Raw genomic sequence first — 26,849 nt, 5'->3', positions numbered from 1 at the left:
CAAAATTTTCGAAAACCAAAGGGAAATCAACAAGAAAACACCAAACTTAAAGTTTGGCACAAGATTTAATAGAAAAAATATTTTTGAAAAAGAAGGTTTTGAAAAGAGTATAAAAGATTCTAACCCAATTACCAAGAACACAGATTAACGCTCTAGCCAAATGAGTTATGGGACTTTCAAAAATTTTAAGAAAGATTATTTTTGAAAACACCAAACTTAAATTTTGGCACAGGATTTAATAGAAAAATTATTTTTGAAAAAGGTTTTAAAAATATGATAGCCAATTATCATGAACATAAACACCACGTTCTAAATAACTGAGCTATAAGTTTAAAGTATTTTAACAAGGGATAAATAATAAAAGACTCTAAACCAAAAAGAGAAAGATTTTTCCTAATCTAAGCAACAAAATAATCCGTCAGTTGTTCAAACACGAACAATCCCCGGCAACGGCGCCAAAAACTTGGTGCACAAAATTGTTACTCTCTTACAATTTCGCACACATGACCAGCAAGTGCACTGGGTCGTCCAAGTAATACCTTACGTGAGTAAGGGTCGAATCCCACGGAGATTGTTGGTTTGAAGCAATCTATGGTTATCTTGTAAATCTTAGTCAGGAAGTCAATTATGTTTATCAATTGAATTGTGAGTAACCAGTAGAGCATAAATTAAAAATTACTTGTTGTGCAGTAATGGAGAATATGTTGGAGTTTTGGAGATGCTTTGTCTTCTGAATCTCTGCTTTCCTCTGTCTTCTTGTTCACGCACGCACGTCCCCCTATGGCAAGCTGTGTGTTGGTGGATCACCGTTGTCAATGGCTACCTTCCGTCCTCCCAGTGAAAGCTACGCTCACGCGCTCTGTCACAGCACGGCTAATCACCGGTTGGTTCTCGATCCGGTTGGAATAGGATTTACTATCCTTTTGCGTCTGTCACTAACGCCCAGCCTTCAAGAGTCTGAAGCTCGTCACAGTCATTCAATCCTTGAATCCTACTCGGAATACCACAGACAAGGTTTAGACTTTCCAGATTCTCATGAATGCTGCCATCAGTTCTAGTTTATACCACGGAGATTCTGATTAAGGAATCTAAGAGATACTCATTCAATCGTATATAGAACGGAGGTGGTTGTCAGGCACACGTTCATGGTTTGAGGAAGGTGATGAGTGTCACAGATCATCACCTCCATCACAGTTAAGCGCGAATGAACATCTTAGATAGGAACAAGCGTGTTTGAATGGAAAACAGAAATACTTGCATTAATTCATCGAGACACAGCAGAGCTCCTCACCCCCAACAATGGGGTTTAGAGACTCATGCCATCAGAGAATACAAAGTTTAGATCTGAAATGTCATGAGATACAAAATAAGTCTCTAAAAGTTGTTTAAATACTAAACCAGTAGCCTAGGGTTACAAAATATGAGTGGACTATGATGGATGATGCAGAGATCCACTTCTGGGGCCCACTTGGTGTGCTGGGGCCCACTTGGTGTGTGCTGGGGCTGAGACTTTAAGCAATTCACGTGCAGAGGCCATTTGTGGAGTTGAACGCCAGTTTTTGTGCCAGTTTGGGCGTTCAACTCCAGTTTTTGATCCTTTTCTGGCGCTGGACGCCAGAATTGGGCATAGGACTGGCGTTGAACGCCAGTTTACGTCGTCTATCCTTGTGCAAAGTATGGACTATTATATATTGCTGGAAAGCCCTGGATGTCTAATTTCCAATGCAATTGGAAGCATGCCATTTCAAGTTCTGTAGCTCCAGAAAATCCAATTTGAGTGCAGGGAGGTCAGAATCCAACAGCATCAGCAGTCCTTTTTCAGCCTGAATCAGATTTTTGCTCAGCTCCTTCAATTTCAGCCAGAAAAATACCTGAAATTACAGAAAAACACACAACTCATAGTAAAGTCCAGAAATATGAATTTTTCCTAAAAACTACTGGAAATAAACTAAAAACTAACTAGAACATACTCAAAACTATATGAAAGTATCCCCAAAAAGCGTATAAAATATCCGCTCATCAATGAGTCAAATCAAATTTTCAATTTGAAAATCTTATCTTTTTCAAAATCTTTTTCAAAAATCAAATCTTTTTAAAAAATTCTTAGTTATTTTCGAAAATTCCAAAAATTTTTTTCAAAAATCTTTTTCTTATTTTTATACCAAATTTTTGAAAATAACAATAACAATTAATGTTTTGATTCAAAATTTGAAGTTTGTTACTTGCTTGTTAAGAAAGATTCAAACTTTAAGTTCTAGAATCATATCTTGTGATTTCTTGTGAATCAAGTCATTAATTGAGATTTTAAATATCAAATCTTTTTCAAAAACTAATTTCTATCATATCTTTTCAAAAATATCTTCTTATCTTTTTCAAAAAATTTGATTTCAAAATATCTTCTCTAACTTCCTAACTTCTTATCTTTTCAAAATTGATTTCCAAATTTGTTTCAACTAACTAACTAACTTTTTGTTTGTTTCTTAACTTTTTCAAAACTACCTAACTAACTCTCTCTCTCTCATTTTCGAAAATATCTTCCCCCTTTTTCAAAATTTCTTTTTAATTTATTATTTTAATTTTTAAATAAAAATTTTCGAAAAATACTAACATTTTTCAAAAACCATTTTCGAAAATCACTAACTCTTTTTCAAAAATATTTTTCGAAAATTCTCCCTCTCCCATCTTATTCTATTTATTTATTCATCTACTAACATCTCATCTCACATCTCTGCCATCCTCACAGTTGTGTTTCTTCCATTATATTACATTCTTTGTCCCCCCCTCTTCTTCTACTCACACAGGGATCCCTATACTGTGGTATAAAGGATCTCTATTATTATTATTATTTTTCTATGCCCTCTTCTTTGTCATATGAGCAGGAGCAAGGATAAGAATATTCTTGTGGAAGCAGATCCAGAACCTGAAAGGACTCTGAAGAGAAAATTAAGAGAAGCTAAAATACAACAATCCAGAGATAACCTTTCAGAAATTTTCGAACAGGAAGAGGAGATGGCAGCCGAAAATAATAATAATGTAAGGAAGATGCTTGGTGACTTTACTGCACCTAATTCCAATTTACATGGAAGAAGCATCTCCATTCCTGCCATTGGAGCAAACAACTTTGAGCTGAAACCTCAATTAGTTTCTCTGATGCAGCAGAACTGCAAGTTTCATGGACTTCCATCTGAAGATCCTTTTCAGTTCTTAACTGAATTCTTGCAGATATGTGATACTGTTAAGACTAATGGAGTAGATCCTGAAGTCTACAGGCTCATGCTTTTCCCTTTTGCTGTAAGAGACAGAGCTAGATTATGGTTGGATTCTCAACCCAAAGACAGCCTGAACTCTTGGGATAAGCTGGTCACGGCTTTCTTAGCCAAGTACTTTCCTCCTCAAAAGCTGAGCAAGCTTAGAGATGATGTTCAAACCTTCAGACAGAAAGAAGGTGAATCCCTCTATGAAGCTTGGGAAAGATACAAACAGTTGACCAAAAAGTGTCCTTCTAACATGCTTTCAGAATGGACCATCCTGGATATATTCTATGATGGTTTATCTGAGCTATCAAAGATGTCACTGGACACTTTTGCAGGTGGATCCATTCACCTAAAGAAAACGCCTGCAGAAGCTCAAGAACTCATTGACATGGTTGCTAATAACCAATTCATGTACACTTCTGAAAGGAATCCTGTGAGTAATGGGACACCTATGAAGAAGGGAGTTCTTGAAGTTGATACTCTGAATGCCATATTGGCTCAGAATAAAATATTGACTCAGCAAGTCAATATGATCTCTCAGAGTCTGCATGGAATGCAAGCTGCATCCAACAGTACTCAAGAGGCATCTTCTGAAGAAGAAGCTTATGATCCTGAAAAACCCTGCAATAGCAGAGGTAAATTATTTAGGTGAACCTTATGGAAACACCTATAACTCATCATGGAGAAATCATCCAAATTTCTCATGGAAGGATCAAAAGCCTCAACAAGGCTTTAATAATGGTGGAAGAAACAGGTTTAACAATAATAAACCTTTTCCATCATCCACTCAGCAACAGACAGAGAACTCTGAACAAAATGCTTCTAATTTAGCAAATCTAGTCTCTGATCTATCCAAGGCCACTTTGAGTTTCATGAATGAAACCAGGTCTTCCATTAGAAATTTGGAAGCACAAGTGGGCCAGCTGAGTAAAAGGATCACTGAAATCCCTCCAAGTACTCTCCCAAGCAATACAGAAGAGAATCCAAAAGGAGAGTGCAAGGCCATTGACATAAGCACCATGGCCGAACCCAAAGAGGGAGAGGAAGACGCAAATCCCAAGGAGGAAGACCTCCTGGGACGTCCAGTGATCAATAAGGAGCTTCCCTCTGAGGAACCAAAGGACTCTGAGGCTCATCTAGAGACCATAGAGATTCCATTGAACCTCCTTATGCCCTTCATAAGCTCAGATGAGTATTCCTCTTCTGAAGAGAATGAGGATGTTACTGAAGAGCAAACTGCCAAGTTTCTTGGTGCAATCATGAAGCTGAATGCCAAATTATTTGGCATTGATACTTGGGAAGTTGAACCTCCCTTGTTCATCAATGAACTAAGTGATCTGGATCAACTGACATTGCCTCAGAAGAGATAGGATCCTGGAAAGTTCATAATACCTTGTACCATAGGCACCATGATCTTTAAGGCTCTGTGTGACCTTGGTTCAGGAATAAACCTCATGCCCCTCTCTGTAATAGAGAAACTGGGAATCTATGGGGTGCAAGCTGCTAAAATCTCATTAGAGATGTGGTGCACGAAATTGTGATGTCCAGGCTCGAACAATCCCTGGTAATGGCTCCAAAGCTTGGTGCTTTGATCTTAATTCATAATTGTCACAACTTCGATACAACTAACCAGCAAGTGCACTGGGTCGTCCAAGTAATACCTTACGTGAGTAAGGGTCGAATCCCACGGAGATTGTTGGTATGAAGCAAGCTATGGTCACCTTGCAAATCTCAGTCAGGCAGATATAAACTGATAATGGTGTTTTCGAATATTATATAATAAAATAGGGATAGAAATACTTATGTAATTCATTGGTAGGAATTTCAGATAAGCGAATGGAGATGCTTTCGTTCCTCTGAACCTCTGCTTTCCTGCTATCTTCATCCAATCAGTCTTACTCCTTTCCATGGCTGGCTTTATGCAAGGGCATCACCGTTGTCAGTGGCTACATCCCCTCCTCTCAGTGAATAATATGCTCACGCACCCTGTCACGGCACGGCTATTCATCTGTCGGTTCCCGATCATGCTGGAATAGGATTCACCCTCCTTTTGCGTCTGTCACTAACGCCCAGCACTCGCGAGTTTGAAGCTCGTCACAGTCATTCAATCATTGAATCCTACTCGGAATACCACAGACAAGGTTTAGACTTTCCGGATTCTCTTGAATGCCGCCATCATTCTAGCTTACGCCACGAAGATTCCTGTTAGGAGATCTAAGAGATATTCATTCTAGCTTATTTCATGTAGAACGGAAGTGTTTGTCAGGCACGTGTTCATAGGGGAGATGGTGATGAGCGTCACACATAATCATCACCTTCATCACGTTCTTGGGTGCGAATGGATATCTTAGAAGCGAAATAAGATGAATTGAATAGAAAACAGTAGTACTTGCATTAATCTTTGAGGAACAGCAGAGCTCCACACCTTAATCTATGGAGTGTAGAAACTCTACCGTTAAAAATACATAAGTGAAGGTCCAGGCATGGCCGAGATGGCCAGCCCCCTAAAACGTGATCAAAGGATCATAAGGTAATCCAAAGATGCCTAATACAATAGTAAGAGGTCCTATTTATAATAAACTAGCTACTAGGGTTTACATGAGTAAGTATTTGATGTATAAATTCACTTCCGGGGCCCACTTGGTGTGTGTTTGGGCTGAGCTTAAGTGTTGCACGTGCAGAGGCCATTTGTGGAGTTGAACGCCAGTTTCTGTGCCAGTTTGGGCGTTCAACTCTGGTTTTGGATCCTTTTCTGGCGCTGGACGCCAGATTTGGGCAGAAGGCTGGCGTTGAACGCCAGTTTACATCATCAATTCTTGGCCAAAGTATGGACTATTATATATTGCTGGAAAGCCCTGGATGTCTAATTTCCAACGCAATTGGAAGCGCGCCATTTCGAGTTTTGTAGCTCCAGAAAATCCACTTTGATTGCAGGGAGGTCAGAATCCAACAGCATCAGCAGTCCTTTTTCAACCTCTGAATCTGATTTCTGCTCAAGTCCCTCAATTTCAGCCAGAAAATACCTGAAATCACAGAAAAACACACAAACTCATAGTAAAGTCCAGAAATGTGAATTTAACACAAAATCTATTAAAAACATCCCTAAAAGTAACTAGATCCTACTAAAAACATACTAAAAACAATGCCAAAAAGCGTATAAATTATCCGCTCATCACAACACCAAACTTAAATTGTTGCTTGTCCCCAAGCAACTGAGAATCAAATAGGATAAAAAGAAGAGAATATACTATAAATTCCAAACTATCAATGAAACAGAGCTTCAATCATATGAGCGGGACTTATAGCTTTTTGCCTCTTGAATAGTTTTGGCATCTCACTTTATCCATTGAGGTTCAGAATGATTGGCATCTATAGGAACTCAGAGTTCAGATAGTGTTATTGACTCTCCTAGTTCAGTATGATGATTCTTGAACACAGCTTCTTTATGAGTCTTGGCCGTGGCCCTAAGCACTTTGTTTTCCAGTATTACCACCGGATACATAAATGCCACAGACACATAATTGGGTGAACCTTTTCAGATTGTGACTCAGCTTTGCTAGAGTCCCCAATCAGAGGTGTCCAGGGTTCTTAAGCACACTCTTTGTTTTTGCTTTGGACCTTGACTTTAACCGCTCAGTCTCAAGTTTTCACTTGACACCTACACGCCACAAGCACATGGTTAGGGACAGCTTGGTTTAGCCACTTAGACCAGGATTTTATTCCTTTAGGCCCTCCTATCCACTGGTGCTCAAAGCCTTGGGATCCTTTTTATTTGCCCTTGCCTTTTGGTTTTAAGGGTTATTGGCTTTTTCTGCTTGCTTTTTCTTTTTCTTTCTATTTTTTTTTCGCCTATTTTTTTCTTCTCTTTTTTTTTTTTTCTGCAAGCTTTGTTCTTTGCTACTTTTTCTTACTTCAAGAATCATTTTTATGATTTTTCAGATTATCGAATAACATGTCTCCTAGTCATCATTCTTTCAAGAGCCAACATATTTAACATTCTTAAACAACAACTTCAAAAGACATATGCACTGTTCAAGCATATATTCAGAAAACAAGAAGCATTGTCACCACATCAATATAATTAAGCTAAATTCAAGGATAAATTCGAAACTCATGTACTTCTTGTTCTTTTGAATTAAAACATTTTTCATTTAAGAGAGGTGATGGATTCATAGGACATTCATATCTTTATGACAAAGTTACTAACTACTAATGATCATGTAATGAAGGCACAAACATAGATAAGCACATATCATAGAAAACGAAAAACAGAGAAAATAAGAACAAGGAATGAATCCACCTTAGTGATGTCCTTGAGCTCTTCTATGTTTCTTCCTTGTCTTTGTTGCTCCTCCCTCATTGCTTTTTGATCTTCTCTTATTTCATGAAGGATGATGGAGTGCTCTTGATGTTCCACCCTTAGTTGCTTCCAATAATTGTGTGGAAGAAAATGTATCCCCTGAGGTATCTCAGGGATCTCTTGATTTGCAGTCAAATGTTCTACCACTGAGCTATAGACCCTTGATGGAAACTTTTGTCTTCCCTTTCCTCTTTCTAGAGGTTTCTCTGGCCTTAGGTGCCATCAATGGTTATGGAAAAAACAAAAAAGCTATGCTTTTACCACACCAAACTTAGAATGTTGCTCGCCCTCGAGCAAAAGAAGAAAGAATAGAAGAATAAGAAGAAGATATGGAGGATATGGATGGGAGTGTGTATTCGGCCATACGGGTGGGATTGGGTGGGAGAGAGAGAGAGATGTTGAATTTTGAAGGTAGTGGGTGTATGGATGTGAGTGGTAAATGGAAAGTAGAAGGGATGATGAGGTAGGTGGGGATACTGTGGGGTCCACAGATCCTGAGGTGTCAAGGCATTTACATCCCTGCACCAATTTAGGCATGCAAAATGCCCTTGCACACAACTCTGGGCGTTCAGCGCCAGGTTGGTGCCCATTTTGGGCGTTCAATGCCCATTTGCTGCCATTTCTGGCGTTGAACGCCAGAACCATGCTTGTTCTGGGCGTTCAGCGCCAGGATGCTCTCATTCTGGGCGTTCAGCGCCAGAACTATGCTCTGTTCTGGCGTTTGAACGCCAGACAGATGCTCCTCCAGGGTGTGATTTTTCTTCTGCTGTTTTTGATTCCGTTTTTGATTTTTTTGTTTATTTTGTGACTCCACATGATCATGAACCTAAGAAAACATGAAAGACAATAAAAATAAGAATTAGATAAACATTGGGTTGCCTCCCAACAAGCGCTTCTTTAATGTCAATAGCTTGATAGTGGGCTCTCATGGAGCCTCACAGATGTGCAGAGCTTTGTTGAAACTCTCCAACACCAAACTTAGAGTTTGGATATGGGAGTTCAACACCAAACTTAGAGTTTGGTTGTGGCCTCCCAACACCAAACTTAGAGTTTGACTGTGGGGGCTCTGGTTGACTCTGCTTGGAGAGAAGCTTTTCCTGCTTCCTCCCCATGGTTGCAGAGGGAGATCCTTGAGTTTTGAATACAAGGGAGTTCTCATTCCATTGAAGGACTATTTCACCTCTGTCAACATCAATCACAGCTCTTGCTGTGGCCAGGAAAGGTCTTCCTAGGATGATGGATTCATCCTCTTCCTTTCCAGTATCCAGGACAATGAAATCAGTAGGTATGTAAAGGCCCTCAACCTTTACTAATACATCTTCTACTTGTCCATAAGCCTGTCTTCTTGAGCTGTCTGCCATCTCTAGTGAGATTTTAGCAGCTTGCACCCCATAGATTCCCAGTTTCTCTATTACAGAGAGGGGCATGAGGTTTATTCCTGAACCAAGGTCACACAGAGCCTTAAAGACCATGGTGCCTATGGTACAGGGTATTATGAACCTTCCAGGATCCTGTCTCTTCTGAGGCAATGTCAGTTGATCCAGATCACTTAGTTCATTGATGAACAAGGGAGGTTCAACTTCCCAAGCATCAATGCCAAACAATTTGGCATTCAGCTTCATGATTGCACCAAGAAACTTGGCAGTTTGCTCTTCAGTAACATCCTCATTCTCTTCAGAAGAGGAATACCCATCAGAGCTCATGAAGGGCATAAGGAGGTTCAATGGGATCACTATAGTCTCTAGATGAGCCTCAGAGTCCTTTGATTCCCCAGAGGGAAGCTCCTTATTGATCACTGGACGTCCCAGGAGGTCTTCCTCCTTGGGATTCACGTCCTCTCCTTTCCTCACATGTTCGGCCATGGCACTTATGTCAATGGCCTTGCACTCTCCTTTTGGGTTCTCTTCTGTATTGCTTGGGAGAGTACTAGGAGGGATTTCAGTGATCCTTTTACTCAGCTGTCCCACTTGTGCTTCCAAATTTCTAATGGAAGACCTTGTTTCATTCATGAAACTTACAGTGGCCTTAGATAGATCAGAGACTAGATTTGCTAAATTAGAAGCATTTTGTTCAGAGTTCTCTGTCTGTTGCTGAGTTGATGATGGAAAAGGCTTGCTATTGCTAAACCTGTTTCTTCCACCATTATTAAAGCCTTGTTGGGGCTTTTGATCCTTCCATGAGAAATTTGGATGATTTCTCCATGTTGAGTTATAGGTGTTTCCATAAGGTTCACCTAAATAATTTACCTCTGCTATTGCAGGGTTCTCAGGATCATAGGCTTCCTCTTCAGAAGATGCCTCTTGAGTACTGTTGGATGCAGCTTGCATTCCATGCAGACTCTGAGAAATCATATTGACTTGCTGAGTCAATATTTTGTTCTGAGCCAATATGGCATTCAGAGTATCAACCTCAAGAACTCCCTTCTTCATAGGCGTCCCATTGATTACAGGATTCCTTTCAGAAGTGTACATGAACTGGTTATTAGCAACCATGTCAATGAGTTCTTGAGCTTCTGCAGGCGTTTTCTTTAGGTGAATGGATCCACCTGCAGAAGTGTCCAGTGACATCTTTGATAGCTCAGATAAACCATCATAGAATATATCCAGGATGGTCCATTCTGAAAGCATGTCAGAAGGACACTTTTTGGTCAACTGTTTGTATCTTTCCCAAGCTTCATAGAGAGATTCACCTTCTTTATGTCTGAAGGTTTGAACATCAGCTCTAAGCTTGCTCAGCTTTTGAGGAGGAAAGTACTTGGCTAAGAAAGCCGTGACCAGCTTATCCCAAGAGTTCAGGCTGTCTTTAGGTTGAGAATCCAACCATAATCTAGCTCTGTCTCTTACAGCAAAAGGGAAAAGCATGAGCCTGTAGACTTCAGGATCTACTCCATTAGTCTTAACAGTATCACATATCTGCAAGAATTCAGTTAAGAACTGAAAAGGATCTTCAGATGGAAGTCCATGAAACTTGCAGTTCTGCTGCATCAGAGAAACTAATTGAGGTTTCAGCTCAAAGTTGTTTGCTCCAATGGCAGGAATGGAGATGCTTCTTCCATGTAAATTGGAATTAGGTGCAGTAAAGTCACCAAGCATCTTCCTTACATTATTATTATTTTCGGCTGCCATCTCCTCTGCCTGTTCGAAAATTTCTGAAAGGTTATCTCTTGGTTTGTTGTATTTTAGCTTCTCTAAATTTTCTCTTCAGAGTCCTTTCAGGTTCTGGATCTGCTTCCACAAGAATGTTCTTATCCTTGCTCCTGCTCATATGACAAAGAAGAAGGCACAGAAAAATAATAATAATAATGGAGATCCTTTATACCACAGTATAGGGATCCCTGTGTGAGTGGAAGAAAAGGGGGAGATAAAGAATGTAATATAATGGAAGAAACACAACTGTGAGGAGGCTAGAGATGTGAGATGAGATGTTAGGATATGAATGAATAAATAGAATGAGATGGGGAAGGGATAATTTTCAAAAATTATTTTGAAAAAGAGTTAGTGATTTTTGAAAAATGTTAGAAATTTTCGAAATATTTTTTTTTAAATTTAAAAATAAAAATAATTAGTTAATTAAAAAGAAATTTTGAAAAAGGGGGCAGATATTTTCGAAAATAGAGAGAGAGAGTTAGTTAGGTAGTTTTGAAAAAGTTAAGAAACAAACAAAAAGTTAGTTAGTTAGTTGAAACAAATTTTGAAAAAGATAAGAAGTTAGGAGGTTAAAAAAGATATTTTGAAAAGATATTTTTGAAAAAGATAAGATGAGAAGATATTTTTGAAAAGATATGATTGAGATTAGTTTTTGAAAAAGATTTGATTTTTAAAATCTCAATTAATGACTTGATTCATAAAAAATCACAAGATATGATTCTAGAACTTAAAGTTTGAATCTTTCTTAACAAGCAAGTAACAAACTTCAAATTTTTGAATCAAACATTAATTGATTATGTTATTTTCGAAAATTTTATATAAAAATAAGAAAAAGATTTTTGAAAAATATTTTTGGAATTTTCGAAAATAATTAAGAATTTTGAAAAAGATTTGATTTTTGAAAAAGATTTTGAAAAAGATAAGATTTTCAAATTGAAAATTTGATTTGACTCATGAAAAACAATTTGATTTTAAAAATTTTTGAAAAAGTCAATCCAAATTTTCGAATTTGATGAGAGAAAAAAGGAAAGATATTTTTTTTTTATTTTTGAAATTTTTATGAAAAACATGAAAATTATGCAATGCATGAAATTTTTAGATCAAAACAATGAATGCATGCATGAATGCTATGAATGTCAAGATGAACACCAAGAACACTTTGAATGTCATGATGAACATCAAGAACATATTTTTGAAAAAATTTTAATGCAAAGAAAACATGCAAGACACCAAACTTAGAATTCTTTAATGCTTACGCACTAAGAATTCAAGAATGCATATGATAAACATGAAAAGACACAAAACAAAAAATCATCAAGATCAAACAAGAAGACTTACCAAGAACAACTTGAAGATCATGAAGAACACTATGAATGCATGATATTTTCGAAAAATGCAAGATGCATATGCAAGTGACACCAAACTTATAACATGACTCAAGACTCAAACAAGAAACAGAAAAATATTTTTGATTTTTGTGATTTTCTAATTTTTTTTTTGGATTTTTATTTTATATTTTTCAAAAATTAAAAGGAAAAATAAGGATTCCAAAATTTTTAATATGAATTCCAGGAATCTTGCCATGTTAGTCTAAAGCTTCAGTCCAGGAATTAGACATGGCTCACTAGCCAGCCAAGCTTTCAAAGAAAGCTCCAGTCCAAAACACTAGACATGGCCAATGGCCAGCCAAGCTTTAGCCTTTAATACGAGAGTATATTGATCTTGATAACAAATTGCTGCCTCAGTCCAAATAAATTTAGACATGGCTTTACAGCCAGCCAGGCTTCAACATGCTTCATGAAACACTAGAATTCATTCTTAAAAATTCTGAAAAAAATTTTTTTTTTTGAAAACATTTTTATTTTTATATTTTTTTTCGAAAACAGATGAGAAAATTTTTGAAATATTTTTGAAAAATTTTTAAAAATAAAATAAGAAGAAAATTACCTAATCTGAACAACAAGATGAACCGTCAGTTGTCCAAACTCAAACAATCCCCGGCAACGGCGCCAAAAACTTGGTGCACGAAATTGTGATGTCCAGGCTCGAACAATCCCTGGTAATGGCTCCAAAGCTTGGTGCTTTGATCTTAATTCATAATTGTCACAACTTCGATACAACTAACCAGCAAGTGCACTGGGTCGTCCAAGTAATACCTTACGTGAGTAAGGGTCGAATCCCACGGAGATTGTTGGTATGAAGCAAGCTATGGTCACCTTGCAAATCTCAGTCAGGCAGATATAAACTGATAATGGTGTTTTCGAATATTATATAATAAAATAGGGATAGAAATACTTATGTAATTCATTGGTAGGAATTTCAGATAAGCGAATGGAGATGCTTTCGTTCCTCTGAACCTCTGCTTTCCTGCTATCTTCATCCAATCAGTCTTACTCCTTTCCATGGCTGGCTTTATGCAAGGGCATCACCGTTGTCAGTGGCTACATCCCCTCCTCTCAGTGAATAATATGCTCACGCACCCTGTCACGGCACGGCTATTCATCTGTCGGTTCCCGATCATGCTGGAATAGGATTCACCCTCCTTTTGCGTCTGTCACTAACGCCCAGCACTCGCGAGTTTGAAGCTCGTCACAGTCATTCAATCATTGAATCCTACTCGGAATACCACAGACAAGGTTTAGACTTTCCGGATTCTCTTGAATGCCGCCATCATTCTAGCTTACGCCACGAAGATTCCTGTTAGGAGATCTAAGAGATATTCATTCTAGCTTATTTCATGTAGAACGGAAGTGTTTGTCAGGCACGTGTTCATAGGGGAGATGGTGATGAGCGTCACACATAATCATCACCTTCATCACGTTCTTGGGTGCGAATGGATATCTTAGAAGCGAAATAAGATGAATTGAATAGAAAACAGTAGTACTTGCATTAATCTTTGAGGAACAGCAGAGCTCCACACCTTAATCTATGGAGTGTAGAAACTCTACCGTTAAAAATACATAAGTGAAGGTCCAGGCATGGCCGAGATGGCCAGCCCCCTAAAACGTGATCAAAGGATCATAAGGTAATCCAAAGATGCCTAATACAATAGTAAGAGGTCCTATTTATAATAAACTAGCTACTAGGGTTTACATGAGTAAGTATTTGATGTATAAATTCACTTCCGGGGCCCACTTGGTGTGTGTTTGGGCTGAGCTTAAGTGTTGCACGTGCAGAGGCCATTTGTGGAGTTGAACGCCAGTTTCTGTGCCAGTTTGGGCGTTCAACTCTGGTTTTGGATCCTTTTCTGGCGCTGGACGCCAGATTTGGGCAGAAGGCTGGCGTTGAACGCCAGTTTACATCGTCAATTCTTGGTCAAAGTATGGACTATTATATATTGCTGGAAAGCCCTGGATGTCTACTTTCCAACGCAATGGGAAGCGCGCCATTTCGAGTTCTGTAGCTCCAGAAAATCCACTTTGAGTGCAGGGAGGTCAGAATCCAACAGCATCAGCAGTCCTTTTTCAACCTCTGAATCTGATTTCTGCTCAAGTCCCTCAATTTCAGCCAAAAAATACCTAAAATCACAGAAAAAAACACAAACTCATAGTAAAGTCCAGAAATGTGAATTTAACACAAAATCTATTAAAAACATCCCTAAAAGTAACTAGATCCTACTAAAAACATACTAAAAACAATGCCAAAAAGCGTATAAATTATCCGCTCATCAAGATGGCAGACAATTCAAGAAAACAGGCTTATGGACAAGTAGAGGACGTGTTAGTAAAGGTTGAAGGCCTTTACATCCCTGCTGATTTCATAGTCCTGGATACTGGAAAGGAAGAGGATGAATCCATCATCCTAGGAAGACCTTTCCTGGCCACAACAAGAGCTGTGATTGATGTTGACAGAGGTGAAATAGTCCTTCAATGGAATAAGGACTCCCTTGTGTTTAAAACTCAAGGATCTCCCTCTGCAACCATGGAGAGGAAGCAGAAAAAGCTTATCTCAAAGCAGAGTCAACCAGAGCCCCCACAGTCAAACTCTAAGTTTGGTGTTGGGAGGCCACAACCAAACTCTAAGTTTGGTGTTGAACTTCCATATCCAAACTCTAAGTTTGGTGTTGGAGAGTCTCAACAAAGCTCTGCACATCTTTGAGGCTCCATGAGAGCCCACTGTCAAGCTATTGACATTAAAGAAGTGCTTGTTGGGAGGCAACCCAATTTTTATTTATCTAACTATATTTTTCTTAATTATATGTCTTTATAGGTTCATGATCATGTGGAGTCACAAAATAAATATAAAAATTGAAAACGGAATCAAAAACAGTAGAAGAAAAATCACACCCTGGAGGAGCATCTGTCTGGTGTTCAGCGCCAGAACAGAGCATGGTTCTGGCGCTGAACGCCCAAAATGGGCAGCTTCTGGGCGCTGAACGCCAGAACAGGCATGGTTCTGGCGTTCAACGAAAGAAATGGCACACAAATGGGCGTTGAACGCCCAAAATGGCCACCAACCTAGCGCTGAACGCCCAGAGTTGGGTGCAAAGGCATTTTTTACATGCCTAATGGGTGCAGGGATGTAAATCCTTGAACACCTCAGGATCTGTGGACCCCACAGGATCCCCACCTACCTCCACTCACTTCTTCTCACCACTCTCTTTCACACAACCCCATAAACACTCTTCCCCAAAAACCCTTCACCCATCACCTCTTCACCACTCACATCCATCCACTTCCCCCCTCCCTTCCCTATATAAAGACCTCCATTCTTCATCAAAATTCACACAACACATCCCTCTACACTCTTCTTGGCCGAAACCACATCTCCCTCTCCCTCTCCATATTTCTTCTTCTTCTTCTTCTATTCTTTTGTTTATTGCTCGAGGGCGAGCAATATTCTAAGTTTGGTGTGGTAAAAGCATAAGCTTTTTGTTTTTCCATTACCATTGATGGCACCTAAGACCGGAGAATCCTCTAGAAAGAGGAAAGGGAAGATAAAAGCTTCCACATCCGAGTCATGGGAGATGGAAAGGTTCATCTCCAAAGCCCATCAAGACCACTTCTATGATGTTGTGGCCAAGAAGAAGGTGATCCCCGAGGTCCCTTTCAAACTCAAAAGAAATGAGTATCCGGAGATCCAACATGAAATTCAAAGAAGAGGTTGGGAAGTTCTAACAAATCCCATCCAACAAGTCAGCATCCTAATGGCTCAAGAGTTCTATGCTAATGCATGGATCACCAAGAACCATGATCAAGGTAAGAACCCGGATCCAAAGAACTATGTTACAATGGTTCGGGGGAAATACTTAGATTTTAGTCCAGAGAATGTGAGGTTGGCGTTCAACTTGCCAAACATGGAAGAGAACGCACGCCCCTACACAAGGAGAGTCAACTTTGATCAAAGGTTGGACCAAGTCCTTATGGACATATGTGTAGAAGGAGCTCAATGGAAGATTGACTCCAAAGACAAGCCGGTTCAACTAAGAAGATTGGACCTCAAGCCTATAGCTAGAGGATGGTTGGAGTTCATTCAATGCTCAATCATTCCCACTAGCAACCGGTCTGAAGTTACTATAGACCGGGCCATCATGATCCATAGCATCATGATTGGAGAAGAGGTGGAAGTTCATGAGATTATACCTCAAGAACTCTACAAGGTGGCTGACAAGTCCTCCACTATGGCAAGGTTAGCCTTTCCTCACCTCATCTGCCACCTATGCAATTCGGCTGGAATTGACATAAAGGGAGATATCCTCATTAAAGAGGACAAGCCCATCACTAAGAAAAAGATGGAGCAAGCAAGAGAGCCCATTCATGGAGCTCAAGAGGCGTATGAAGCTCATCACCATGAGATCCCGGAAATGCCTCAAATGCACTTTCCTCCACAAAACTACTGGGAGCAAATCAACACCTCCCTAGGAGAATTGAGTTCCAATATGGGACAACTAAGGGTGGAACATCAAGAGCACTCCATCATGCTTCATGAAATAAGAGAAGATCAAAGAGCAATGAGGGAGGAGCAACAAAGACAAGGAAGAGACATAGAAGAGCTCAAGGACATCATGGGTTCCTCAAGAAGGAAACGCCACCATCACTAAGGTGGATTCATTCCTTGTTCTTGCTTTCTCTGTTTTTCGTTTTCTATATTATGTGCTTATCTATGTTTGTGTCTTCATTACATGATCATTAATAGTAGTAACTATGTCTTAAAGTTATGAATGTCCTATGAATCCATCACCTCTCTTAAATGAAAAATGTTTTAATTCAAAAGAACAAGAAGTACATGAGTTTCGAATTTATCCTTGAACTTAGCTTAATTATATTGATGTGGTGACAATGCTTCTTGTTTTCTGAATGTATGCTTGAACAGTGCATATGTCTTTTGAAGTTGTTGTTTAAGAATGTTAAATATGTTGGCTCTTGAAAGAATGATGACTAGGAGACATGTTATTTGATAATCTGAAAAATCATAAAAATGATTCTTGAAGCAAGAAAAAGCAGCAAAGAACAAAGCTTGCAGAAAAAAAAAATATAGAAAGAAAAAGAAAAAGCAAGCAGAAAAAGCCAAAAGCTCTTAAAACCAAGAGGCAAGAGCAAAAAGCCAATAACCCTTAAAACCAAAAGGCAAGGGCAAATAAAAAGGATCCCAAGGCTTTGAGCATCAGTGGATAGGAGGGCCTAAAGGAATAAAATCCTAGTCTAAGCGGCTAAACCAAGCTGTCCCTAACCATGTGCTTGTGGCGTGTAGGTGTCAAGTGAAAACTTGAGACTGAGCGGTTAAAGTCAAGGTCCAAAGCAAAAAAAAGAGTGTGCTTAAGAACCCTGGACACCTCTAATTGGGGACTTTAGCAAAGCTGAGTCACAATCTGAAAAGGTTCACCCAATTATGTGTCTGTGGCATTTATGTATCCGGTGGTAATACTGAAAAACAAAGTGCTTAGGGCCACGGCCAAGACTCATAAAATAGCTGTGTTCAAGAATCATCATACTGAACTAGGAGAGTCAATAACACTATCTGAACTCTGAGTTCCTATAGATGCCAATCATTCTGAACCTCAATGGATAAAGTGAGATGCCAAAACTATTCAAGAGGCAAAAAGCTATAAGTCCCGCTCATATGATTGCAGCTATGTTTCAGTGATAGTTTGGAATTTATAGTATATTCTCTTCTTTTTATCCTATTTGATTTTCAAGTTGCTTGGGGACAAGCAACAATTTAAGTTTGGTGTTGTGATGAGCGGATAATTTATACGCTTTTTGGCATTGTTTTTAGTATGTTTTTAGTAGGATCTAGTTACTTTTAGGGATGTTTTCATTAGTTTTTATGTTAAATTCACATTTCTGGACTTTACTATGAGTTTGTGTGTTTTTCTGTGATTTCAGGTATTTTCTGGCTGAAATTGAGGGACTTGAGCAGAAATCAGATTCAGAGGTTGAAGAAGGACTGCTGATGCTGTTGGATTCTGACCTCCCTACACTCAAAGTGGATTTTCTGGAGCTAACGAACTCGAAATGGCGCGCTTCCAATTGCGTTGGAAAGTAGACATCCAGGGCTTTCCAGAAATATATAATAGTCCATACTTTGGCCAAGAATAGATGACGTAAACTGGCGTTCAACGCCAGCTTTCTGCCCAAATCTGGCGTCCAGCGCCAGAAAAGGATCCAAAACCAGAGTTGAACGCCAGAAATGGATCAAAACCTGGCGTTCAACTCCACAAATGGCCTCTGCACGTGCAACACTTAAAGCTCAGCCCAAGCACACACCAAGTGGGCCCCGGAAGTGGATTTATGCATCAATTACTTACTCATGTAAACCCTAGTAGCTAGTTTATTATAAATAGGACCTTTTACTATTGTATTAGGCATCTTTTGATCATCTTAGGATCTTAGGATCATCTTTGAATGCATAGTTCTTAGATCAGGGGGCTGGCCATCTCGGCCATGCCTGGACCTTCACTTATGTATTTTTAACGGTAGAGTTTCTACACTCCATAGATTAAGGTGTGGAGCTCTGCTGTTCCTCAAAGATTAATGCAAAGTACTACTGTTTTCTATTCAATTCATCTTATTTCGCTTCTAAGATATCCATTCGCACCCAAGAACGTGATGAAGGTGATGATTATGTGTGACGCTCATCACCATTCTCCCCTATGAACACGTGCCTGACAAACACCTCCGTTCTACATGAAATAAGCTAGAATGAATATCTCTTAGATCTCCTAACCAGAATCTTCGTGGCGTAAGCTAGAATGATGGCGGCATTCAAGAGAATCCGGAAAGTCTAAACCTTGTCTGTGGTATTCTGAGTAGGATTCAATGATTGAATGACTGTGACGAGCTTCAAACTCGCGATTGTTGGGCGTTAGTGACAGACGCAAAAGGAGGGTGAATCCTATTCCAGCATGATCGAGAACCGACAGATGAATAGCCGTGCCGTGACAGGGTGCGTGAGCATATTATTCACTGAGAGGAGGGGATGTAGCCACTGACAACGGTGATGCCCTTGCATAAAGCCAGCCATGGAAAGGAGTAAGACTGATTGGATGAAGATAGCAGGAAAGCAGAGGTTCAGAGGAACGAAAGCATCTCCATTCGCTTATCTGAAATTCCTACCAATGAATTACATAAGTATTTCTATCCCTATTTTATTATATAATATTCGAAAACACCATTATCAGTTTATATCTGCCTGACTGAGATTTGCAAGGTGACCATAGCTTGCTTCATACCAACAATCTCCGTGGGATTCGACCCTTACTCACGTAAGGTATTACTTGGACGACCCAGTGCACTTGCTGGTTAGTTGTATCGAAGTTGTGAACCATGGTATTGGCACCATGTTCTTGGCGCCATTGCCAGGGAAAGAAAGAGCCATGAATTTTACATAATTAAAGTGTAATCACGATTACGCGTACCAAGTTGCTCACGTTGCCAGGGATTGTTCGAGCCTGGACATCACAATTTCGTGCACCACTTATAAACCTGAAATCACTCAACAAACACATCAAGGCATTGAATGGAATTAAAGTGAATTAAAATCACCAATTTAGGGACCCAAAAAGCATGTTTTTACATTTAAGCACAAATTAGGGGAGAATTACAAAACCATCCTATTTCATTGAATAAATGTGGAAAAAGGTGATAAAATCCCCTAAAATAAGCACAAGATAAATCACAAAATTGGGGTTTATCAGGCGCCCTTTAGAACATACACACTATCATAGAGAGATATGTCACAATCACGCAAAGAATGTATGCACGTCACTCATTCTAGTCTGCTTGAGATACTTTGAAGAGAACTTGTAGGTTAAGACAACCAGACCAGCAATAAGGAAGCATAAAAGCATTCAAGCAAAGTTAAGCAATTGTGAGTTGGATAATGGATGGACATTGATTAATGTGCAAGGTAACTTTAATGAACAAGATGGAATGTGAAACTTACACATCAAACGATGACACATATTGAAGTTTATTTGCAACACCTAAGAGACATAGAAGTGGAGCACATGAATGCTATGGAATTTAAGAAAGAGAATATAAAAGTGAAAATCAATCACATAGCAAGCATGGTCCACAAAGCTTAGAGAGCTAAAAAATATGTCACTTAGGTAAGCTTTCGATTCAATTTCATAATTCCACAATCTCAATGCATGAAATAGGTGAGGTAAATAAGGCTCAATCATGAATAAGCAACACCTAAGAAACAATGCATTGATAATGTACAATTGCCTAACAATAGATGATGAATGCATGGTGGCCAAAACATGCAATTCAAAGAGTTAAGATGCATGAAGGCAATGTAACATGTACTTGGTATTCAAAAACATTAAGCATGAAAAGTTCCAAACCAAGTAACCAAATATAACCTCAACAAAGGATCCAACAAGGAATATAAACAAAATTGATGTTAAGATAACATCCTATTAGTAGTCAGCAGCAGTAAACAGTAAACAAGATTAGTAATCCAACACTTATAATGGAAAACAAAAGTTAAACAAAAATTAAACTAACTAACTAACTAACTAAAAGAAATGGTGTTACATGGTGTTTGGTAGCGTCGAATGATGGGAAGAGAAGGGAAGGGGAAGAGAAGAAGAAAAAAAATGGAAAGGAGAGAAGAAAAGAAGTGTGTGAAAGAAGGCGACCCACGCGTACATGTAAAATGACGCGTGCGCGTAGATGGGTGAAATGGATGCGATGCGTACGCGTGCTTCACGCATGAGCGTCGATGGGTTATTTCGAGATCGACACGTACGCGTTCTGTACGCGTACACGTGAGTTCACTTACGTGAAAGGCAAAAAACGCGCACAGTGCAGGCACAACTCTCGGGGAAATGGCTTGGAGATAAAAATTTTGCATCCACGCGTATGCGTGGTTGACTCGTGCGCGTGGATGGTCGAAAATGCTTAAGTTACGCGTACGCGTGAAGCACGCGTACGCGTGGAGTGGTACTCTGTTTTTCAAAATTTTTCAAGTTCTTGCACCAAACCAAGTATTCCAAGCCTCCAAACAGCTACCAAAATATCATAAAACCTTATTTAACCTAGTAGACTCCCAAATAAACTCAACTAACTAAACAAAACATGAAATTAAACCTAAATTACCAATATTTACAAAGAGAAAAAAGGAAAAGATTTTACCATGGTGGGGTGTCTCCCACCTAGCACTTTTGTTTATTGTCCTTAAGTTGGACTTATGGGGAGCTCTTCATCAAGGTGGCTTGTGCTTGAATCCATCTTTGAACATCCACCAATGCTTGGACTTCCATCGTGCTTCATCATTCAAAGTTAATAACTCCAAGCTTTGATGGAGTTCTTCACAAACCATAGGCTCCCAAAGTTGATCCACACCTTGTAATCCGGGATCCCAAACTTTGTTTACACACCCGTCTTCAATTTGATTACTTTGATTCCATTCGGGTGGTGGAGAAGACGAATTCTCATGAAGGGACCAAACTACCCTCCTAGACCTATCCAATTGAGCACTACACCAATCCATGCTCTTCAATTTTGAGCTTCCCACCATAATGAGCCTAGACTTACAACGCCAACCACTAAACATCCTCCTCTTACGCTTAATTCCACAAAACACCCTAAGTTGGCCATCCGTTTCAAGCAAACCAAATTCAAGAGGGATAATAAAGCTAAGAGTTAGGAGTTTTACCCACTCAAATGAAGGATTAGATGGCAACCTAGGTGGAAGAGTTCTCAACGGTCTTGATAAAGCGCATTCCACTCCCGTCCATCCTCTTCTAGAGGCGTCCACCACTTGGCAAGGTTCTTCAAGCTCTACCTCTTGCCAAGCTTCCTCAAGTTCACATTCTTCTTTACCAAATTCTTCTATCTCTTCCCCATCACTCAAATCATAAATAGGAGGTTTAGTGAAGTCCACCTCATCATTAATTTCAAGCATAGTGGGGAAGGACTTGATGCGTGGTAGAAATTAGACCAATTAAGAGATTATAATATAAGAGCAGCGTTGCGGGTATAGCTCTTAACCAGCAAAAATCCGCCTCATCAATTTAGAAAGGTTGTCACAAAAGTTTAGAATAAAAATACTGGGATTATGAGTCCCAGGTCGTCTCCCAACAAGTTGCTAGAAAGGGTACTAATTTATTAATCAGGAGTTTTTCAAGAATTTTGAAAGTTGAATAACAGAAAATAAACAATTGTAATTAAGTGCAATGAAAATTAAAAGAAATTTATATTATTCAAAATAAAAAACCTTGAGTGGGGGAATGATTAATTGGAAGTTCTATCCTTGTTAGAATTCTCTCAAGTGTAGTATAAAGAGGTTGTTATTTTTACTTAGTTAACCCTTACTAAATAAAGAAAAGTCAAGTGATTGAGCTAACTCTTATTCACAAATCCTAGTCCTCTCTCTTGGGAAGGTCTAGCGTTAGTAAATACAGAATTAGCCAACAACTTCCAATTTAACTAACCACTTGAGCATTCCAACTCAAGTGTCTCCTCTTAATCAACCCCCATGTCAAGTAGGGAATCTACTCTATTGACATGGATACCATCTTCGTTATTGGGAGTTTGGAATAGAAAAGAGACATGATAATTTAAATAAAATAGAGATTCAAAATTAATTAAAAGTAAAAGTAATCCTTTGCATTAACAATCCATGAAAATAATCCAATTGTAACTTTAATCAAGAATTAAGAATATGGAATAAAAAAAGAGAGTAAGAAAATGAACTAGAATAATATCTTCAACGGAGGTGATGACTCTTCAATATCCAAAAGCAAAAGCATAAAACTAATAACCTATTAATGTAAAGAAAACCTAGAGGAAGAGTAATTTTCTCTCTAGATTCAGATCTAAAAACCTAAAACTATGCTAATGAGAATGTGTGTTGAGTCTCTACAGGTTCCCTGGCTCTAGTCTGTGTTTCTGGGCCAAAAACTGGGTCAAAACTCGGCCCGAAATTGCCCCCAGCGTTTTTTGTTATTTCTGCAGATCGCGCAAGTCACGCATACGCGTCGTTCACGCGTGTGCATTATTTTGTGATTTTCCTTGTCACGCGTACGCGTCAGGCATGCGCACGCGTCATCTTGCAAAACTCCAATCCACGCGTACGCGTCGCTGTAAATTTCTCCATATCGCGCGCTCGCGTGAGCCATGCGTGCGCGTCGATGCTCGCTGGTTATCTCCTTAGTTTCTTGTGTTCCTTCCATTTTTTTGCAAGCTTCCTCTCCATTATCTAAGCCATTCCTGCCCTATAAAGCCTGAAACACTTAACACACGGATCACGGCATCGAATGGTATAAAGGAGAATTGAAATATACTAATTAAAGATCTCTAGGAATCAAGTTTTCAACCATAAAACAAAACTAGGAAGGGATTGTAAAATCATGCAAATCATATGAATAAGTAGGTAAAGACTTGATGAAACCACTCAATTAAACACAAGATAAACCATAAAATAGTGGTTTATCAACCTCCCCACACTTAAACCTTAGCATGTCCTCATGCTTAGCTCAAGGAGATTAAAAGACTAAATAAGGGAAAGAAAGACTCATGCAATGCAATGCAACCTATGAATGTAACTATATGCTAAAATGATTTTGCCTACTTGGTTAAAAGTAAATAAGTTCTTCAAGACAAATATAAATCAAATATCACAAATTCAAACTTTACAGTAAAAACAAGTAAACTTGTAAGAAGACAGCTCATGAAAGCATGGAACATAGAATCAATCATTGAACCCTCACTGATATTATATGTGCACTCTAATCACTCAAGTGTATAGGGTAATCACTCTACTCTTCTCTAGTCATGCTTTCTAAACTTTGTTCTTCACCTAACCAATCAACAAGTATTTAATGTACCAATGCAAACATCATGAGGTCTTTTCAAGGTTGTAATGGGGCTAAGGTAAAGGTGAGGGTATATATATATATATGGCTAAGTGAGCTATAAATTGAATCCTTGATTAACCTAAGCTCTTACCTATACATACACTATATACTTTTAAATTCATGCCTAGCTATCCAAAATTTTCCCACTTTTGTATCACATACTCATGCATCAACTTTTCTCTTAATTTGTATCACACATGCATTGATCTTTTATTAACTTAACTTAGCATTGGGGTAATTTTGTCCCCTTATTCATTTATTTATTTACTTAATTGAATATTTTTGGTTTTTTTTATAAAATTAAACATAGCATTATCAATACACATGGATTTATAATTTTTCTGGTCTCACATGAGTAGGTACCCAAATTCCCTATATTTTATCAATTGTAAAACCATAACACATTCCCTTGTTAACCCATGTTCCCACAGTTTTCCCATACTTGATTGACACACAATCTCTATCTTAAGCTAACCAAAGATTCAATTTGGGGTATTACTTGTTTTTCTGCTTAAGGCTAGTGATGTGGTAAAATATAGAACAAATGGGATTTAAAAGGCTCAAAGTGGCTAACAAAGGTGAATGGAAGGGTAGGCTATTTGGGATAAGTGATTTAATAATCAAATAATGGCCTCAATCATATGCATGCATATAAAACATTAAACATTGGACATATAGGATGGAACAAAATATAGATTACAATCATAGAGAAGCAAACACACAAGAATAAAATATTATGGTTAATTAATGTAACCATGTAATTAAGCTCAATTCTCACAGGTTGTGTGTTCTTTAGCTATCATTTATGTTCCAAATACAATCTTCAAACAAGTTTAACACAAAAAATTCTGATTTAAATTAGTGAATTTTTCAAAAATAGGGTCTTAAAAAGAAACTTATTATTTTTCAACCAAATAGAACATGCACGCAAATATCTATTACTATGCAATTTATCCTATCCTAAACAAAAGAAAAAAATAAATAATTTATTGGTACTAAGAAAGGGAAATTACCTCCGAAAGTCAGGTACTGACCGACTGATGACCGGAATTCACACCCCATTCAAAATTGGTGAATTAGTCCTTTTGGCAAGCGCACCAAAATTATCGTCAAGTAATAACCCACAGTGGAGTGGGATCGTATCCACAGAGATCGGCAAATTCGAGCAGTTTTAATCAATTGATGAATTAGTCAAGTGGATCAATAGGTTTATAGAGTGCAGAATTGTAAATGACATGAATGTAAATGACTAGAATATAAAGAAAAGTAATAAAGTGCAGAAATATAAATGGCAGAAAGTAAAGGGCAGAATCATAAATGACTTGAATGTAAATGGAAATGGGAAATTGTTGAATGTAAAAATAAGCTATAAAGAAATGGATAGATAAGACTGGGGAAATTCATTGAGATTGGGAGATGTTGTCTCTTTAGATCGAATCTAACTTATATCCCCTTCAATCATGCAACTCATTGACCTCTTGGCAATCATGATTGATTGAGCCCCAATCTCTTGGTGACTCAATCTCTCAGATCTTGATCAATAGCCAATTCCTTGGTCTAATTGCTCATGAAGAGAGATATGCTTGGTCCCTGATTATACCACACACCATCATAGGTCCAAGTAGAGGGAGGATTATATGTCACATATCCAAACACCAAAACCCAGATTCTACTCTAGTGTGAGAAGGGATTTCAAGCATGGTTTCATGTTTCCTTTCCCAAGGTTCCCATGAAACCCAATTGCATTCAATCTCTTTCCCAAGATAATTGAATACTAAGCATTAAGAACAAAATTCCTTCTAGCAAATCAAAGAGAAGATGAAGAGAAGAAGGATTTCACTATTATCAATTCATCAAGTACAACAGAGCTCCCTCTCTCAATGAGAGGGAAGTTAGCTACTAATTGCTCAAAAAGTACTCAAAAGTGAAGTGTAAAAGTGGATCTAAAACTGACTGCTTAAACCCCCTTCTTCAGTACTACTTGGGGGTATTTATACTACTCCTAGTAAAATAAAAGAATTACAAAAGTGAAAAGAAAAATTATATTTTTGGAGGGAAAAGAAAACACTCAATAAGCATGACTTCTAAGCTGGCGTGTCGCTGGCGCTTTTCTGGCGTGTCACGTGCCCTTCATTTCTAGCTTAGCGTGCAACGCCTAATCCTTCAAGTGGCACGCTCGTCCCTCTTTCAACCTTGGCGTGCCACGCCTTCGAACTCAAGTGGCACACCATAGTGGATTTCTTGTGTTGGCGTGCCACACCTTCGAACTCAAGTGGCACGCTCCTTGCCTTTCTCACTTCTCTTTGCCTCTGAAAACTTGTACTGGCGTGCCACGCCCAAGGTCTGGCGTGCCACGCTCTTGCTTTATGCTTGACTAGGCTTCTCTGGAAAGTTGAACTAGCGTGGCACGCCCAGGGTCTGGCGTGCCACGCCCCTTTTGTGAGTGAGTGGTTCCTCTGTTTGGCGTGCCACGCCACGAACTTAAGTGGCACGCTCCAATGCTACGCTCTGAATGACACTGGCGTGCCACGCTTGGTTGCTCAAGTGGGACGCCCCATGTAATTAGCCTCCTTCATCCTCTCTGAAAACTTATACCAGCGTGCCAAGCCTAAAGGCTGGCGTGCCACACCCATGATCTTGTCTTGGTTCCAGTAGTTGGCGTGCCACGCCTCAGTCTTCAAGTGGCACGCCATAGTGAAATACTAAGGTTGGTGTGCCACGCCTTCGACACCAAGTGGCACGCCCAGTCTTCAATTGCCTTCATCCCCTTCTCTGGATTG

The 26,849-nt window shown here is 38.9% G+C and overlaps 1 non-coding gene across 1 annotated transcript; it reads right to left on the bottom strand.

Annotated features, from left to right (window-relative positions):
• Window positions 1-3,405: 3,405 nt before the first annotated feature.
• LOC112774715 (small nucleolar RNA R71) lies at window positions 3,406-3,513 on the bottom strand. Its single transcript, XR_003189181.1, has one exon. It is a non-coding gene; the product is annotated as a small nucleolar RNA R71 (small nucleolar RNA).
• Window positions 3,514-26,849: the final 23,336 nt, after the last annotated feature.

The sequence above is a fragment of the Arachis hypogaea genome, chromosome 18, assembly GCF_003086295.3.
Source record: "Arachis hypogaea cultivar Tifrunner chromosome 18, arahy.Tifrunner.gnm2.J5K5, whole genome shotgun sequence".
Classification (NCBI taxonomy): Eukaryota; Viridiplantae; Streptophyta; class Magnoliopsida; order Fabales; family Fabaceae; genus Arachis; species Arachis hypogaea.
Note: the sequence above shows the minus strand (reverse complement) of the source record. Positions and strands in the feature narration are given on the sequence as shown.